We start from the raw sequence: 21,276 nt of genomic DNA, 5'->3' as shown, positions 1-21,276 counted from the left end.
TGCAACTAAAATATCCAACTTTGTAAATCGTTGAAGGTATAGATGTTGTTTTGTTTACTTTAAAATCGCAATGATTTACTATGTTTCATTCTTCTTAGTGGCTTACCAAAGTCTGATCTTTAAAACTTTAAAATCGAGCATTTTCAGTTTTCAATATCTTTTTGATTTGAGACACCCAATATGACACAAATTATAGGATGAAAAAGTTACCAATTCTTTGGAAAAAATATTGATAGAAAAGTTTGGGTTAACCCATGGAAAATTAGAATGACCCAAAAGTTTTAAGCTAACAACCTTGAGGACCGGTATGATTTACAGTTAAATATCCAATAAAATTTCAAATAGATAAGCACTCTATGTATCACAATGCGAACCATACAAAATATATATAAGAATTCATATGTATCATCTTGTAATTTCAACAATGTAAATCATTTTAAGAATTGGTCTCAGCACCCTATCTATAAGTTTTAAATTTCAATAATGTAAAATATATTTAAGAATTGGTCCCAGCACTCTATTTATCATTTTGTAATTTAAACATTGTAAAATATATTTAAGAATCGGTCTCAGCACTCTATTATCATCTTGTGATTTAAACAATGTATAATATATCTAAGAATTAGACTCAACACTCTATTTATCATCTTGTAATTTCAACAATAAAAAACATATTTAAGAATCAGACTCAAAACTCTATTTATCATCTTGCTATTTCCATAATGAAAAACATATTTACGAATTGGTCTCAGAACTCTATTTATCATCTTGTAATTTAAATAATCCTAAACATATTTAAGAATCGGTCTCAGCACCCTATTTATCATCATGTTATTTCAACAATGTAAAATATATTTAAGAATCATACTCAAAACTCTATTTATCATTTTGTAATTTCAACAATGCTAAACAAACAAAATTACATTAATACTTTGGTCGCCTGAATGACTTACTATTTTTGTACAAGCTTTATAAAGCAAAGGATATTAATACTAAGGTCGCACAGAATGACTTACTAGATGTGTACAGCTGTTATAAAACTATATGACAATAATACTGTAGTCGCACACACTGATTTACTAGATTTATAAACTTTTTTAAACGCCTTATACTTAAACAGTTAAGAACATTTTTTTTTTAAATATCTAATATAGATGCATAAGAAAGTAAAAGCCAATCAAATTATAAATGTATGTTACTTTATATTTTTGCAAGCCTTTTGGTTAAAATTATCTTCATATAATTATTTTCAAAAACTATGCTAAAGTACACTATACAAAAAGTACAAGTCCTGCTAATAAATTGTGTAATCTAAAGACTGAGAAAGATTGAACAAACATTAATTTTAATAAATTTTCTTTAAATTATTTAGCTAAAATAAATGAAGTTAATTGATTACCAATGCAATGACAATACACAATGAAAATAAAAAAAAACTTTAATACGTAAAGTACTTGTTCCATCAATAATTTCAATCTACAAAAAGGGTAAGTTTGTTTTCAATGATTGAAAATGAACATCAATTAATCGTTCATTGTCTTATCTCTTAAGATCCTGACTATAATAATGCACCTATCATATAATATCAGGCTTTGCTTTATGAGTGCCTATGGGGGTGTAATTTTAAGTCTTTTACGTCTGCTTACTACTTATAAAGGTACAATATTTGGGTTTTTTTTTTCGTTTCATTATATGTAGTTATTTCATAATAGATACTAAAATGAAAAACCATGAGCTAAAAACCAGTTTTGTTAGCTTCAAGGGGCTAAACATTATTTTTATTTTAATATTTATGGAAAATTGTCTGTAATACGATGCTATAAATGATTTTTCAGTATGGCTAAGAACTGATTCAAATCCAGCGGGTATCAATCGATTTCGAAGCAATACTAGACAATACACGGTTGATCGCTCAGATGTCAAAACTTTATTTTAGTGTTTGGCCAAAATGACTTAGCAATTGTATCTGTAAGTACGTCTAATAACACCCTTTGCTATTTTTAAAATCCTAGAAAATTTTTTTTGCAAGAAAATTGCATAAATTCGCAACCTTTTTTAGAACCATTACATAACTCGAGTTTTAAAACTTTTTATATAAAATCCTTTTTACAAAAAATATCAATAATTACTTAAAATTAAACCTGAAAGAAAAAAAATCTCATTACACGTGTTAATTTGCATGTTTTAGGTCTTTTTTTGAGGAAAGTATAACTTCCACATTTTTGACAATAATATATTTTTTTAACATTTCAAAGTAAAATATAATAAAACTTAAACGATTTTTCTTGAATTATCAGTTGAAAATTTCATCAAACATGCAATTTAAGTGATGAAAATTTAATAAAATCATTTTTTGAATGTTTAGAATTAAAAATTTTCTACATTTAAAACAAAATGTTAACAAAATTTAAAAACATTCTAATATATAACTTTAAAAATCAATAACATTTTATAAAATGATGTTTTAAAAAATAAATCATTAAAAGGTATTACAATGCATTTTAAGTTGCTTAAAATTAAAACGAGAATATCTTTTTACACTTTATTCTTTGTAATAGAGATTAATCGTCATTTGCTGAAAATGAAACATTTAATAAACTAATTGAATCTTTTTGTGACCATGTTTAAACTTTTTAATTTTTACACTAAGGTGTTTTTTAATGAAAATCTTTGTTGAATTCTCTTTTGCGACAAAAAAAGAAAGGGAATTTTTAACTATTTCTAGGTTATCTTATGTAATTTAAACTATATAATATGAAATAATTTTTAATTGTCTTTCTTTTGAGCCACAAAACACTGTAAAATGTAACATATATGCAAAAATAACAATTTTTCTAATGAATATTATAATATCCTTATATGACATTGCGTCAGAGCTTATTCTTTAGATCATATGTTTATGAAAAGTAGTCATAAACTTGGAGGGTTGCGCTATTTATTAGAATATTAAATAAACTTGAATGGTAAAAATATAAGCATAGTCTTTGTCAATTTAAATGCTTTAGGTATATTATTCGGAAAGTTAGTTAAAAAAGAGAGAATTTGCTGTGTATACTGTTGAAAGACTTTCAAAAATGTAAATTACAAAGCAATCCTAAAAGATCGGGTCGTAGGCGAGTCTTAGTCGGGGGTTTTCTGATAGCAAATATTGCGTTATTGGTATACAATGTAAAAAAAAAAACATTTTAAAGAAATTCTTTAAATAAAACCCAACGTGTATTGGCAGTACAAACATCTTAATGCTAGCAGACATATGTTTATCAACATTTGCAGAAAACTATTTCCACAAGAAAAATTATTCAGGTTTCTACTTCACAATTTTAAATATTTCTTTCTGATAAAATGTTTGACATATATCGTATAATCATTTACCAAAAAAAATATTTTGATAATTTAGATTTCAGAGAAGATTAATCCTTTCAAAAAACTAAGACGACATTTTGCATCTTCTGTCATGACATTTTAGAAAAAAATATAAAAAACCTAAATTTAGTATGAAAACTATTTTTATCGATTTTTCTGAAGGTATTATCGTATTCTGTGGCTTTGTTATTATCATTTACTTATATCGAAAGTGCCAAACATTGTACCCTAACTTATTCATTTAATAAAAAACCAGCCGTGAATATTATACATATATTTACAAGGATAACAATGTCCATGAGTAGCGAAACACAAAAACCCAAATCATGGATGGTTATAGAGCAGATATCTGTGTTTATAAAAGGACCAGAGCTGGATCTTTAAATCGTTTAATGGTGCGCTAAATCGGGGCGATCCAGTTCACCCCGGTTTGGCGCGGCAATGACACTTGTTAAGTGCCACTGCCACGCCAGTACCGCGCCACTGGGCGCGCTGGTTCGCCCATTCCATTTTGATTTAAAGATTGAAATCTAATAATATCTAGGTGCGCCGAACTGGATTGCCCCGATTTAGCGCACCACTAAACAATTTAAAGATCCAGCTCAGGTAAGTTGTATACTGGGTTCTTTTTGGCAAAGGGTATCTTTAAGGGTAAAAAATCTACTATATAACACCATCCATGATTGTATGTGCTACGCTATTTATGGATGTTGTCATCCTTGTTTTAAAATCAATATGGAATCAAAGAAATAGACTGTCCTTTAAGTAAAAATATTAGTACTTCTTGTTAAAATTATAGGGACTTTTTAGAAGTTTTAGTAATCACACTGAAACTTGACGGATCTATGCTAAATGTTTATGGACGTAATTGCCATTGAATTTAAAGAATGGAAATTTTTAGGGATAATACAATAAACGATAAATTGATGTACATCCCCAACGATAATAAACAAAATAACCTCTTATGTATATTGGTTGAAAAGTTTAAACACTACTAAGTAGTTTGGAACCAACTGACAAATATTCAATGTGTTCATGAGAAAAGAAGAATTTAAAGTCCAATGTGCTTTCCCACTCTGGTACAATTAGGATTTATATTTTAGTAAAACCACCATCTGATAATCTTTATAAAATGCCTATGGAACAATTTACTTGCTTCTCTGGTTGCTTGAAAAGTACTATTATATTTAACTTTTATGTGTCTGAAAAAATAAAATAGTTGTCTAGAAGTAGAAAAATGATGGTGATTTAAAAAAAAATATTCATATACTAATCCTTATACTAAAGTAACAGGATGTTTGTCTGTCTGTGTGTCTGTACCGAAGGATCTCGCTAACCGCTGAACCGATCGGGTTCTCCTTAACAGGGTAGCTTCTCATAAGTTCCGGGAAGGTTTATAACTATTTTCTTAGGGGGTGGGACACCCCCAACCCCCCCAAAAATGAAAAATACCCCCCCCCCCAAAAAAAAAAAAATTTTTGTTCGTTTTTTAACTAAAATTACAAATGATGTGTGGGGGGGCACCCCCCCTAAAAAAAAAAAAAATTTCAACCCCCAAAAATATTTTTAAAATTTTTCTTTTAAATTCTAAAATAAGAAATTGGGTTATCAAATTCGACTCCCCCCTCCTCAAGTGCCCCTAGAGGCCTCTAGGGGGCGTAGCCGCTAGTATGTATATAAAATAGTAAGGTTTTGTTGTCTGTTTATTAGGATCTCGAGAACCACTGAACCAACTGAGTTTTCTTATTTCAGAGCCACATACATATTGGTCCTAGAATGGAATTTCATTTTTCAAATTCTATTATTAGGAAAAGGTTAAGTCTATTGTGCTAGCCTTCCCTTGAATTATAAAATCAAAGAGTAGCTTCGCTTTCGACACCATTTGTTTCCGTAAAATAGGTCTGCTTTATAAAAAGCTAAACTATTTATTGCTCCTAAAAATCTGTTAACCTATGACACTGTATAAATAGGGAAATAATAGATGTAAGGAAATGTATGTTATGTTTAAATTGAAAAAAGTAAGATTTTTTCTGGTTATAAAGATCCCAAAATAAGTAAAACATAAGATGTTTTTTAGAGGCTAGGTACGCAGTCTCTAGTAACAAATAGAGGTCTTCTGTATGTCTAGGGTTAAATCTAAGCATTATTTTATGTTTCGACTGTTCATAGGCCAATGCATTTCCAATAATTTTCGAACCATTATCCAATCTCATGTCTGAAATGCATAGCTCGTCGTGCGATTTAGAATAGTTTAATGTTGACTATATGGCATTAATAATAGCTGACATTATATCAACATATCGTAGTGTCTCCAAAAATCATCCATGTGACGTCATAAAAATGAGTGATTATTCATCTCTTTCTTAGGGTTTATCATTTCCACTTCTCCTCTCATCTCCCTCATTTTTATGACGTCTTATGGCTGATTTTTGAGACACTTGACATATTAATAGTTCGACAGGAATTGCAATATACGTGCAATATAGCAAAAACCTTTAAGTTAATATAACTTTCAATTTATCCCTGTTTTTAAAAAGGGGGAAGTTAATGTTTGAAAAATAAAAAAAGTATTTCCTGGACATTTTTTGACCAATTCGCGGCTGTAATAAAAAAGCACGTACATTTACGCTCATAATATTGGTGTTTACTCATTGAAGTAAAAAAAATTACTTAAATCTACATATAAAAATTCATAAATACATAGTGAGCTTCATGTTTACCTTGAAATAAACTAACTAAAAACATATCTTAATTTATAATAAACGTTTTTTATCTTAAAGGGAGGGGTTTATTTAATCTTTTTGGTGATTCCTTTTCGGAGGGTGTCTTTACCCTCCCCAAAAATATTTTAAACATTTTATAGAAGTTTTAGGTTAAAGAAGAACCATATAAGTTCAACTGTGATAGAGATTTTTTAGTAAAAACACATAGACAAACAGACATCTAATATTAAAGGAATGCTTTTAATTCCTTATACCGTTATAATTTAGCATATTATAAATGGTTTTCTGTATGATCAATTAATATTAAATCTTACAAAAAATTTTGCTGTTTTTGTAGAAATTCAATAGTCATAAACATTGGGTTCAAAATGTCGAGTCATTCAACAATATAATGCAGGGAGTAAGGGAGGGGACAATGGATCGAATATTCAATTTTTTAGTCTCAGACTTTGGGTACTGGCCTTAAGGGAATGTGCACGAATTCTGCAGTTTCTGACTGACTTTGGGTACTCCCTTACTCCCTGAATAGAGTGTCTACAATTTACAGGAACAATGATGATGATAAACAAATTTATCCCTTTAGTAAATTAAAGTTTGTACAAAACTAGTTTGACACCAACCAATCAAAATTGATTTTAAGTATGAACAGTTTATAAACTAATGAATAATTTATCTTTATGATTTTAAAACTATACATTTTATATATTCTTGAGTAATTTGGAACCGTAAAAGGTCTATATTATGCAGGGAGCGAAGGAGGGGACACTGGAATGTAAATAATAAAAGTATCCAAAGAATTTAAAGAGAATATGTATGCCCTAAAACTTTTGTTCTTTATTGGTATATTTTAATCAAAAAAAGGGGTAATTTTGTTATACCTTTGTATCCCTGATAATAGGACATAAGTGAAAAAATACAGCCTTTAATTTTCTGATGATTTTGCTTTTTAAGTTTATCTTGAGCGTGAGAAGGTATGTATTTTTTAGGAAGGAAAAGCATAAAGGGGAAAAACTTTGAAACCCCTCATTTTACCCCCCTCAAAATTTATAAAACCATTGACAACTTGAAAAAAAAGGTTTTACGTCTCAGGGACAGTATTAATCCACATCTCTTTCTCCCCCTGGTATAATTTACACACATGGATTGTAGGAAGATTAATTCATTAATCATTATCTTAGTCAGTACCTTTTGAGTTGACTACAACCTAATAAAGCTTTGGATTGTTTTAAGCTATTTTCTACCAACCATTAACTTATAAAATTGATTCAAAACATTTAAATTCTCTAAAAAATATATCCACTTACCTATTAAACCTAACAAAAAACATACAAAAAAATTAAATAATTTCCAACGAAAATATTCCTGAGTTGGTTGGTTGGGCCGCCATGCACGAGATTCAGAGCTTGGTTCAATACTGATTGGCCTGATATATAGTCAGCGTTATACGGATATGTAATATTTTTTCTCGTATTCATTCGAATCCGGTGGATAGGAACCGGTTCTCATCCATACGAAAAAACTATGTCTAGCATCGTATTATATCCGGCTTTCTACGAATATAAAAATGTACAATCATAAGATTAAAACCAGTTTTTTTAGCTGGTGCCTTCGGCACCTCGGGGCCAAAAAAACTGGTTTTAATTTTATAATTGTACATTCTATATCCGCGGAAAGCTGTTTATAATACGATGCGAGAAATAACTATTCTAATTATTCTTGTATAAAAGTAACAGGATGTCTGTTTGTCTTAATGTAGCTTAAACTAACGCTAGCCGTTATGTTTCTTCTGTACTTGAAGTCTAGAAAAGATGTATAATTGTGTTTTTGAAAAAAAATCCCCCCCCCCCAAAAAAAAGTCCCTGAAAATTTTAGATCCCTTCCCTTTTCCCCAAGTGCCCCTAGGGTAGATATACCACACTTTTCTGGGATCTTGCTGCGTCAAGTATCAACTGTTGGGAATATCAAAGGATGACTCCATGCAAAATTTGAGCCGGATCCGGCCAAAACCGGCCGTGAATTTTATAAAAAACCGGTTTTTTCCGGTTTTTAGGGGGTATCTGTAAATCGATTCAGCTGGAGCAAAACCGGTTGGAGGTACAAAAAATTTTACTTCACATGAAATTTAGCCAATGCAATTGCCTACAAAAATGTACTTCATCATCAACTTGATTGGACAACTCTTTCCCCTCCTAAATGTCCATTAAAACCTCGGAAACGGCAAAAATCGCCAAAAATCACGCCTTTGGCGGCGAATAATGGCTAAACGGTCAGTCGGAGGCGAATGAAACATAAATAAAGAAATGTCCGCCTCAAAAAGTTGTTCAATATCATAGAGATGCTTGAAGTCTCTAAAACGACTCCTTCCCCTCCTTTAAGGGGAAAAACTGAAGAAACGTGATTTTCAAAAGTATGCCCACTTCGTGGGTGTGGGGGGCACTGAACCCGTCACCCCTGGGTCACCAAATATAAAGTCTAGGCGGCTCACATTGCTGAAATTTCACCAAGTGAAAGTCTTGTGTCATTATCTCTTATGAGAAAAAAGTTATTAATGAATTAAAATTTCAAATTGTGATTTTTTGATGGATTTCTTTGATGAAATGACAGGCCGGTCAATTTTTAGGCCATTTTTTGCGGTTTTTGGGCTGTCACGCCCAAACGGTTTGAGATAATCTCACGGGACCTTTTGCCCAACCTAAGTCTGGTTATTTGTGAGGTCTAGGAAAAAAAATCAGACTTACGCAAAAGATTATAATTATAATCTTTACACAGAAAAATGGCACGAGGTGAGGGTTTGAGGGGGCAAAATGAGCCGACCAGCGATTTTTGACGGCGCGCTGCGACGTCGTGCTTCATCCAATCCGGGATTTTTTTTTCTTAGACCTCACAAATAACCAGACTTAGGTCGGGCAAAAGGTCCCGTGAGATTATCTCAAACCGTTTGGGCGTGACGGCCCAAAAACCGCAAAAAATGGCCTAAAAATTGACCGGCCTGTCATTTCATCAAAGAAATCCATCAAAAAATCACAATTTGAAATTTTAATTCATTAATAACTTTTTTCTCATAAGAGATAATGACACAAGACTTTCACTTGGTGAAAATTCAGCAATGTGAGCCGCCTAGCCTTTATATTTGGTGACCCAGGGGTGACGGGTTCAGTGCCCCCCACACCCACGAAGTGGGCATACTTTTGAAAATGACGTTTTTTCAGTTTTTCCCCTTAAAGGAGGGGAAGGAGTCGTTTTAGAGACTTCAAACATCACTTTGATGTTGAACAACTTTTTGAGGCGGACATTTCTTTATTTATGTTTCATTCGCCTCCGACTGACCGTTTAGCCGTTATTCGCCGCCGAAGGCGTGATTTTTGGCGATTTTTGCCGTTTCCGAGGTTTTAATGGACATTTAGGAGGGGAAAGAGTTGTCCAATCAAGTTGATGATGAAGTACATTTTTGTAGGCAATTGCATTGGCTAAATTTCATGTGAAGTAAAATTTTTTGTACCTCCAACCGGTTTTGCTCCAGCTGAATCGATTTACTGATACCCCCTAAAAACCGGAAAAAACCGGTTTTTTATAAAATTCACGGTCGGTTTTGGCCGGATCCGGCTCAAATTTTGCATGGAGTCATCCTTTGATATTCCCAACAGTTGATACTTGACGCAGCAAGATCCCAGAAAAGTGTGGTATATCTACCCTAGGGGCCTCCAGGGGCGCAAAAGAGCTTAAAACATGTAAAATATAATTTAATCATATATTAAACTATATTCTTAGCTTATCATTGTTGCGCTAATTATGAACAAAAGTATCATTGTTAAACTTATCCGTATAACGCTGACCTAAACCGACGACATTATCCTTGACATCCTGCACAGTGTCGCCCAGGGTTTCTAGTAGACTTTCTGATTCACGAGCTTCTGCTTCCAACTAAAAATAAAAAAGAATTTTTCAAAATATGTGCTGATGTTTTATCAACATAAGATGAGGATGTCCCATAGAGTATTGGTTAGCGCACTACGCTGTGGTTGGGAAAATCCGAGTTCAAGTCCCCTCATAGATATTGCACTCAGATGACAAATGCTGTTGCAATTTCTCAGAATATGATCACGCAACCTTCCCTGTGATGCCCTTAGGTTGTAAGGAGGGAGATTTGTAGGAAGTTATGATCCCACCTATCAAGCAACTGTATCCGTGTTTTCTCTTGTCCATGCTCCTCATTCATATGAGAGTGCCATTAATTAGGGTAGCATAATATGGAACACCTGCCAAAACTCTAGGCCAGGGGGATGTAATAATTGAGTAGCTTCCACGAGAATTGCGGGTCAGCTTGAAATGTAACATAGAATACACCCAGTTGTACGCGAAGCTTACCAATCTAGGATTGGCCAAAGGATTCTCACCTCCAATCTCCTCGTGCATCTGAATCCTAACTTCAGAGAATCAAGGCTACATATAAACATACATCAACATAAGATTGTAGTCAAAGTGTATTCTTTTTAGTCGATTATAATTATAGGGATCTTTAGGGATAAGACAATAATGGATGAAAAATGTATAAAATGTAAACCCATATTTAACAAAATAACCCCTAAAAATGACTAAAATTATTATTGGATTAGTTAGTACACAACTTATTAGTTAAGTTAAGGAAGTAAGAAGGTCGACCAGCCTCTTCATTTTAATTTTGGTTTTAAAAAGAAAAAGTAAAGCAATATCGTTTCAACAATTATAATTCGGTATAAACAGACAGACTGTTCATTGAAAACCAACAGACAGACAGACAAAAATAAATTGACGAGTAGCTTCGCCATCAAAAAAAAGGCCACCAGCCTAAATATGACCTTGATTAACAAATATGTAATAATACATCAAAATATGTCAGGGACTATGGGGTATAAGACAATGGGAACTAAATTATTCTGTAACTCCCCCACCTCCTAATACATGCAAACTACTTACTAACTCAGAAAATGGGGGGGAATATTTTTTCCCATTGTCTTATCCCGTAATCCCTGTGAATAAGCACATATGCATATTATTATTATTATTTAGAAATTTTAATTATAAATTTGGATTTTGACACGGTGTAGGTAATTTTTTATGCGTGAAAAATAGACAAATGAATATAATATAATGATAAATGGCAAAAAAGTAACAGCGGTTTAATACTTTTGTTTAAAGTAGTAAGGATTTATGTAAGATCTCGCTTAACGATAAATTAATTGAGTTCTCAATTTTTAAGAAGCTTTACTTAGGTCCCGAGTTGGTTTACTTTGACAGTTTTTATAGTAAAAAAGACTTTCTGTATATCCATATAATCCAAAATATCTCACTAGCCGCTGGACCAATTTGGTCATCCTATTATATAAAGTAGTAAGCGTTTTTTGTCTGTCCCGAAGGATCTTGCTAAGCGCTGAACCTATATTGTTCTCCTTTACAATGAAGCTTCTTATAGGTCCTGGGGAGGTTTTAAACTATTTTTGGGGAGTGTGTCTTCATCCCCCTTACCGCCCTCCCCCCCCCCCAAAAAAAAAATATTTTATTTACTCTTTTAAAACCAAAATTTAAAATGAGATGAGGTCGAGCGTTAAGTGCCCCTAGATGCTACTAGGGGTGTAGCCGCTAGTTCTGTACAAGGAAGCACCCCAAGACCTTAAACATTAGTACGAAATACTAGTTTCTTTTTCCCTAGTGAAGGCGGGGAGGTAAAAAAAAGCCTAAAACTACATTAAAAGACATCTATAAAGCTTCCCTAAAAAGTAAAACAAAATATGACGCGTATTTTTAGATATCTTGGGTTAGGTTAATGTTTAGCTCTGTAGATATAATGCCCCGCGGGGTTAAAGCCTCGAACAGGGGCTCAAAAATCTTTTAAAAGTTTAGATAGCCAAGAAAAAGGTTTGAGCGAAAGAACTTAATCAGAATTATTAACATTATTTGTCGAATATCAAATCTTTATAATACTTTACTATTATTACGTTATTTCTTACATTGTTACGCTATCTATGAATATAATTGTTTTAACTGCATTTAATTATATTTCTATACAATCAAGCCCCTTTCACATATTTCTTGTTATTTTAAGTAAAGTACAAATTTTTTGTAAAAACTTTTACAATAAAATAAAAATAAAAACTTGTTATGTTTGGTAATTTTCCGAATATTTTGTTTACTTCTTAAAGTATTTTTTAGCAGCGAAGCTACGTTATAATTCGAAATTTAAGTTAGTATATATTTCTGAAAACTTTTTGAGAATCGTTTAGCTGATTTAATGAGTACCTAGATTATATCTTTAATTACCTCTAGTTTTTAAAAATATTGTTACCCTTTTAGAATTAATACTTCCTTGTTATAGATATACTGTTATTAAATCTACGTAAACAATTAAAAAACAAACAAAAGTATAGGGTTATATAACAAACAAGGATAAAAAGATTAATAATAGCGATGCACATGAATTAAATTTTACAAAAAAAAAAAGTAGATAAAATTCATTACACTTTGGTTATAATGCGTCCAGAGACGATACCAACCTAGAGCTAGACCTTTATAGTATTTTCTAACATCCCAACTAATGCAGACAACCTACTCTTTGATTGTAATCCCTGTGCAAAAAAATAACAGTTAATGCCTTATGTAAAGACTAGCGTCTACGCCCCTAGAGGCCTCTAGGGGCTTTTGAGGAGGGGAGAGTCGAATTTGATAACCCAATTTCTTATTTTAGATTTTAATCGAAAAAGTAAAAAAAAATTGGGGGGGGGGGGAATTTTTCATTTTTTGGGGGGGTTGGGAGTGTCCCACCCCCCAAGAAAATATTTATAAACCTTCCCGGGACCTATGAGAAGCTACCCTGTTAATGAGAACCCGATCGGTTCAGCGGTTAGCGAGATCCTTCGGTACAGACACACAGATACACAGACACACAAACAAACAGACAAACATCCTGTTACTTTAGTATAAGAATTTAATCAAGTTTATCAAAGATTCAAACCCATCAAATTCAAAACGACAAAATTGTCTATATCTAATCCATTAGAAAACCCTGTTCAAAACTGAGATAAACCTTATCCTACAGACGTACAATGTACATACTCAAACAAAATAGAAGCTTCGCTTCAACTAAATAAAGGATGTAAATTAAAAGGTTATGTTAATAAGTTTAATTTATGCTATTAGTTGCTGGCACTCATAACTACCATAATATATTTTAATTAATTGATAATCATATTAATTCTATCATTACAGATTATATCTGTTTTATAAAGAGCAACACAAAGTTGTTGAGCTTTTTAAAAAGCAAGGGTTAGTTGCAGAAGGCTTACTACGAAAGTAAATTATTATGCATAATCGTTATAGGAATGCCTATATTAACAATCAAGTTCATAGAATAATTTTTACCTTTAGAAGTTGGTTATAGCAAAAACAAAATTAATTGGATATGATTGTAGAAATGCTACGCTTATACCTCATTGTCAGAGGAATCGTAACAACAACGACCCCCCCACCCTCTCCCTCAAGGCTAGAGGCGCAGCCACTAGTGTTTAATGAACAACAGTAACAATTATGATTAGCACAATCACGTGGTTAACTTAATCATTAATATCTTTATTTACCCAGGGATAAATTCATAAGCAAAATAATTTAATAATAATGTTTATCTGTCTGTAGCTAAAGATCTCGCAAATCGCTGGACCTATTTGGTTCTCCTTTACAGTGAAGATTCTTATCCGTAGTTTGTGGAGGGTTTATAACTATTTTGGGAGAGTAACTTAATATTAAACTTTATCCTATTATATAAAGTAGTAAGGTTTTTTGACTGTTAAGATCATTACCAAAAAAACCGATTGAGTTCTCCATTTTTCGAAATCTTTGCATAGGTTTTAGGATGACTTTTGGCTATTTCATTTTCAAATTCAGGTCTTTGGATAATTTTAAGCTATTTTTGTGACTCTCCTTCTCATTTCGAATACATTTATTATACCTAAAATGTTTCTACTTAAAGATGTAATTATAAACATTTCCCTTAATCCCCGCATTTAATATAATTTAAATATATTACACATATAATGATATGTCTCTGGTTTTAGCTAGTTCAATATGTACCAACAAGTGATTTGATTTTTAATCAATTTATGTTTACTAATGGCATTGTCTCTAGCGTTTAGGTGCTCGGCATTCAAAGGACGCCATTCAAAACCATTTAAAGACATTAATTAGAAATTTAAAGGAGCCAAACAAATATTTACTTCTTTTAAACTTGGTAGATCTAAAAGTACACAAAAAAAACTTACTACTTTAGATAATGCTAACGATATCTCCCCTAGCTTCTAGGGGCCCTGTACTCGGAAGAAAATGACCTAAAACGTCCGAAGACCTATTTTGTAAAATAAAATTGAAATTATTATTGGACCTAAAAACTTCCAAAGCCTTTGTTTGTTAACTGAATGGCTATGTAAAATTTTGATAATTGAAGAATTTAATCGGCTTTGTACATAAAAGTGACCTACAATCTTTCAAAGATGAATTGAATCAAAATGATTTATATTTTTAAATGAAACAGCTTGAAATCGTTCCTTGGCCAATATGAAACTTTCCTTAAATTGATAATTTAATCCACTTAGTTATTTGCGAGATCTTAAAGGACATACCACAGATGCTTTTATTATTAAATTATTGATGTTGTCGTCCTTTTTTAAATTTAATTTTAAGGATAAATTGTATCAAATCAAAAGTTATTTCTTTAAGAAAACCAAGGATAAATAAATTAAGAAATCAATGAAATATGTCAAACAGATTTCTTAATACAATGTCAATACTAAAATTAAATGTTTTTTATGAAACAGAATTACACAATACTGTATTAAATAATTTTTATAATAAGTTGGAGATTTAAAATGGGATAAAGGTATAATTAGATAAGTTCTGATTATATTTTTTAACTAAAGAACTGATTGAGTTATCAATTTTAGGACCCTTTACTTTAGGTCCCGGGAAGGTTTTAGGTTATTTGAGTCAAGTGATAGTCTAAGATATTTATCTACCAATCCATCCTTTGCAGGTATTTACAAGGCTGCTATATTAGATAGACTTCCTATTTTTCTTGAGAAGATTTCACTCATCAATGAGCATCTAATTTAATTTGTATGTTAGCCCGTCTGTTTTGAGATTATTGTAATGTTATTGATATAACTTTAATTGACTTAACATATTTTTAAGTATAGTTTTGTTTACTTTATTCCATGTCATAATTGACTAATAAATGTTAAGATATAATAATGTATATTATTTAAACAAATAAATTTGAAGTAATATGATGATGTGAACTTGAGAAATATTGTTCACATTTCAAATATCAACAATTCAAGTAGCTTTCAGGGATTGGGATAATAATTCAAAATCATAACTATGACTTTTTTTTATTGAATGATGCACAAAAGCCTTTTCGCACATTTTACTTAATTTTGTCATTCTATTATATTTATTACTGTTGATTACGCCCCTAAAGGCCTCTAGGGACACTTTAGGGATAGAGGAAAGTTGACGATCCATTTTTTTTTTTTTGGGGGGGGGATAAAAATAGTTATAAACCTTCCCTAGATCAATAAGAAGCTTCTAGGTAAAAGAAAACAATATCTGTTCAGCAGTAAGTGAGATCCTTCGCCAAAGACAAAAAAGCTTACTACTTTATATAATAGGATTCTATTTGTCTGAAGCTAATGATTTCAATAACTACTGAACTGATTAAGAAACCCCTTTTTAAAGAAGCATCACTTAGGTTAGGTAAGAGGATGGTTTTAGGCTATTTTCTTCTTCCCCCCCCCCCCTTTTAATACAGAGCTCTTAGATGCTAGGGACACTGTCAATAGTAGTGATCATATTTAATAGAAAAACTTGTATCAAACTTTACTTTTCTTAAATTAAAATATTTTAATCTTAAATAAAATTTCGTTAATAAATTTGTTACATCGTACAAGCACTTATTATCTTCTAGTTATTTAGCCTAATAATTATGTTAATATTATGTAATTGCTATACAATCTACAACTTATATTACATGCATAGTGTTCTATAAAGCTTAACGTCTCTGTTTTTCTATACTAGTATTTTTAAGGGAGTTTTTTTAAGGGAGAAACGTTATCTCATTCTTTATAAAACAATTTGATGCATGTATACTTTTTTCTTATTGTTGTTTTTCCTTATTCAATCATATATCTTGTTATCTTTTAATACTCTTTTGTACTTAGTACTCAATCCCTGATTTAAAATGATACATTAAAAGCCGAGACTATTTACACTATTTTAAATCTTAGAATACCTTTCCCTCTATCCCTTATTTAAAATGATTCATTAAAATCCGAGACTATTAACCCCATTGGGGTATTTCATATCTTAGAATACCTTTTCCTTTATACCTGATTTAAAATGATTTATTAAAAGCCGAGACTATTTACCCCATTGGGGTATTTTTAATCTTAGAATACCTTTCCCTCTATCCATGATTTAAAATGATTTATTAAAATCCGAGACTATTTACCCCATTGGGGTATTTTAAATCTTAGAATACCTTTCCCTCTATCCCTAATTTAAAATGATTCATTAAAATCCGAGACTATTTTCCCTTTGGGGGTATTTTTAACCCTAAAATACCCTTCCCTCTATCCCTGATTTTAAAATGATTCATTAAAATCTGAGACTATTTACACCTTGGGTTTTTTTTTAATCTGGAATACCTTTCCCTCTATCCCTAATTTAAATTGATTCATTAAAATCCGAGACTATTTCCATTTTGGGGTAATTTTAACCCTAAAATACCCTTCCCTCTAACCCTGATTTAAAATGATTCATTAAAATCTGAGACTATTTACCCCATTGGGGTATTTTTAACCCTAAAATACCCTTTACTCTAACCCTGATTTTAAAATGATTCATTGAAATCCGAGACTATTTACCCCTTGGGGGTATTTTTAACCCTAAAATATCCTTCCCTCTAACTCTGATTTAAAATGATTCATTAAAATCCGAGACTATTTACCCCATTGGGGTATTTTATATCTTAGAATACCTTTCCCTCTATACCTGATTTAAAAAGATTCATTAAAATCCGAGACTGTTTACCCTATGGGGGTATTTTTAACCCTATATACCCTTCCCTCTATCCCTAATTTAAAATGATTCATCAAAATCCGAGACTATTTACCCTTTGGGGGTATTTTAAATCTTAGAATACCTTTTCCTCTATCCCTCATTTAAAATGATTCATTAAAATCCGAGACTATTTACCCCATTGGGGTATTTTTAATCTTAGAATACCCTTCCCTCTATCCCTGATTTAAAATAATTCATTAAAATCCGAGACTATTTACTCCATTGGATTAGTTTTAACCCTAAAATACCCTTCCCTCTAACCCTGATTTAAAATGATTCATTAAAATCCGAGACTATTTACCCCATTAGGGTATTTTAAATCTTAAAATATCATTCCCTCTAACCCTGATTTAAAATGATTAAAAGCCGAAACTATTTACCCTTTGGGGTTGTTTTTAACCCTAAAATACCCTTCCCTCTAACCCTTATTTAAAATAATTCATTAAAATCCGAGACTATTTACCCCATTGGGGTATTTTAAATCTTAGAATACCTTTCCCTCTATCTCTGATTTAAAATGATTCATTAAAATCCTAGAATATTTACCCCATTTGGGTATTTTATATCTTAGAATACCTTTCCCTCTAACCCTGATTTAAAATGATTCATTAAAATCCTAGAATATTTACCCCATTTGGGTATTTTAAATCTTAGAATATTTATCCCTCTTTCCCTGATTTAATATGATTAATTAAAATCTGAGACTAATTACCCCTTGGGTTATTTTTTAACCTGGAATACCCTTCCCTCTATCCTTGATTTTAAAATGATACATTAAAATCTTGTTACCCTTTGGAATATTTTAAATCTTAGAATATCTTTCCCTCTATCCTTGATTTTAAAATGATTCATTAAAATCTGAGACTGTTTACTCCTTGGGGCATTAATGCATTTATCTGGTATAAACTACAATAACAATTATGACATTTTCCGCAAATTTACAGAGATCCTAAAGGGATAGGACAATAGACGATAAATTGATGTATTGTATACCTTCAATTATGATAAACTAAATTACCCTATCTAATGAACAAAAATATTATTGAAAAAGTTTGGACACAAGTAGTTTTTACCAACCAATCAAGTTCTCAAAGTTTTTAAGCCAAAGAAGTAGATAACAAGTTTTTAAAACTTTGGGGAAAAGTATAATTTACAGTCCAATATCCTTTCCCTCCCTGGTGTTTGATAAATTAATCCTTAAGTTAATATTTCAATATTTGTTTAGTTTTTCAATAAATAATACAGGATTATAGGGATGGGATAATGGGCGGTAAATCAATTTTATCCAGTCATGGAGGGCAGGAACATTGGTCTGTAGACTAAACTGGTACTTACTTACAAATCATATTATTTTATTCATTTTGGCTTAAACATCGTGTACTTTCATAAATCTTGATTTTATTTGGAGGAAAAACAGTACTTTCAAACCTTTCCAGACATAATTTAATTTAAAAAGCAGTAATTGGTTTATTATAATTGGGGATGTATAGAAATTAATCTCCCATAGTCTTATCCCTGCAGATTCCATGGGTTTAATCATGATAATCTATAATACAAAGCAGAATGATGTCTGTCTCTCCGTCCGTCTGTCCCTTAAGATCTCGGTAACCACTGAACTGATCGAATTCTACTCTTCGAATATACCTACTGGTCCTGTGGTGGTTTTAGGCTATTTTCTTTGGACGTGTGACACCCCCAACCCCCCCCAAAAAAAACCACCCCCCAATTTTTTTAAAGTTACATCTTGGAGCAATGCCCCTAGAGGCTAGGGTCGAAGCCACTAGTAACACAATATACTAAAAAGCAACACTTATTTGGTTAAATGTATAACTAGGTATCTTAACCCTTATGTAGATTTAAATCATTGGTGGAAACGTTTAGACACTTTTTGTTTGGAACCAACCAATTCAGATTCAAATAAAACTAACCCAAAGTTTTAAGCCAACAAATACGATAACTAGGTTATAAACTTTGGGTACAGATGTAATTCATAGTCCAATGTCCCCTCCCTCCAAAACCTGCCAAACATTTATTTTCCAGTATGACTTCGAAACCGACTAATACCTGCTGGATTAGAACCGGCCATAGTGAAAAATCATGAATAGCATCGTGTTACAGACAATTTTCCACGAATAATAAAATAAAAATAATATAAATAATACCAGTTTGTTAGTCTTAGGCCACTTAACAAAACTGGTTTTAATTTTTAAACGTTTCATTTAATATCCGCGGAAAGCTGCCTGTTATACGATGCGATAAATAACTATTCAAAATCTATTGCCAATGTAAAAGGATGAATGGAAATATAGAAAGATGAAACGTTTAGATTTAAACTCTGATTGCTTGGGATTACGTGTTCGGAAAAGTAGAATAATAAAAACTGGATACATCATTGCAGGCGATAGATCTATCCAAGTATTATAAAAGTTCTGGAACACAAGATTTCCACACAAAAAACGAAGAATAAGGATGAAAACATCACTAGTTAGCAAAGCATAAAAAATAATGAAATGGACAAACGGACAAAGTGAGTTATATAGTAGATAGTAGTAGGTAATTAATATAAAATCATAAAACAAAAATTATATATAAATTTAACATTGCCGACAAACTGAAGGACGACCCTAGATGGTAGGAAGTTTTTTTTTTAAAAAACAGCAGTTTATCTTCAATAGCAGCCAAGAAAATCACATTTCTCCATGGCCTTTTAAACAAACGATATGATAGACTATAAACAAAGTACCTTATAGAGTAGCTTTACAACTAAAAAGCTATGTCAAAAGAATTTCTCCATAGAATTAGATCCAATGGCATGGTATATCTTTGTGGTAAATTGAGCGAGAGTAAAAGACAAATGGATACTATTTCTTTTTCAATACAGACATATACCAAGCTTGGAAATAATCAATAATAGAATAGATTAGAAAAGAGTAGTAGGTTGCGCTAAAAATCCGTAAAGGTTGTGAGTTTTAATTTAAAAACAGTAGCAGAACGCTAAAAGTTTAAGTTAACTTTTAAAAAAAATTCTATAGTTCTTTTCAATAAGAAATACACATATTTATTGAATATTACCGTTCTACTTCTACACCTTTACGGATTTTTAGCGCAACATACTCCTCCCTTTATCAATAATAAAAAAAAGGTGATTTTGTTTAGAAAAGTTTGCAACTTTAAATAATTCTAGTATTCAAAGAAGCTTCGCTTATGTCAATTTAGGATATTTTATTTATATTTTAAGGTCTTGCTCTGGTTTTAGGCTATTATCCTACCCCCTTTTTATCCCTTAAAAATATGCAAGGGGCGAACCCTTTCAAATTTTTGGCATTCCAACGATATTTAAATTTAAAAGTGTTTGTTGGTTATTTGGCTCTTTAAAAAGTGACCGTGGCGTACTAAAAATAACCTAAACCTGAATCTATTTCAAAATAAGTACAAGGGGGTTCTTTGCTTTACTAGGCACTTTGAAAGAAACTGCCCTCTAGCATGTACAAAAATGGGACTAAAACCGTACCTTTTGTACCTGGGCTGGGTAGCTGTTGAACCAGTCCCCAGACCTGGATTCTGGATTCAGGGGGAATGCCGTCACCTGCTCTGCGGATACTTGCGCGTCACTGCATCAGTTTTCATTATTTCATTTATCAAAATATTGTATACTACATTGGAGTGGATGGGTTAAAATGGATCAAACTGCTGCAATATAAGGCGCTTGAAATTTGTTTGTAGTAAAATTATAAAAATGTAACATGTAAATAGTTTAAATGGAAAGGTTGTCCAATGAAAGGTTTTACTTTTCCCTACTAGTTGTTTTTCCCCTAGCCTCTAAAAAGAGGCATGAAAGTTCAGAAAAATATCCTAATACCTATCCTAATAAATCCTTATAAATATTCCCTAAAAAGTTTAACTTATTCGGACCTGAACTTTACGAGATCTTAATCATTAAACAAAAAGCCTTACTATTTTATAATACATGGTATAGGATAAAATTGTCATTTTTCTAAAATTGTAAGGCTTTATAAAGCTAAAATAAAATAATTTCCTTTTATAAACAGAA

At 31.6% G+C, this 21,276-nt stretch overlaps 1 long non-coding RNA gene across 1 annotated transcript; it reads right to left on the bottom strand.

The window, feature by feature from the left end:
- Positions 1 to 7,400: 7,400 nt before the first annotated feature.
- LOC145315259 (uncharacterized) lies at positions 7,401 to 20,838 on the bottom strand. The gene is made up of 3 exons (XR_013878009.1): positions 20,737 to 20,838; positions 9,920 to 10,007; positions 7,401 to 7,509 (listed from the first exon to the last, which is right to left on the bottom strand). It is a non-coding gene; the product is annotated as an uncharacterized LOC145315259 (long non-coding RNA).
- Between the last annotated feature and the right edge of the window lie 438 nt (positions 20,839 to 21,276).

This window comes from Acartia tonsa, chromosome 1 (genome assembly GCF_053477335.1).
Source record: "Acartia tonsa isolate MP-2025a chromosome 1, ASM5347733v1, whole genome shotgun sequence".
NCBI classification, from domain to species: domain Eukaryota; kingdom Metazoa; phylum Arthropoda; class Copepoda; order Calanoida; family Acartiidae; genus Acartia; species Acartia tonsa.
Note: the sequence above shows the minus strand (reverse complement) of the source record. Positions and strands in the feature narration are given on the sequence as shown.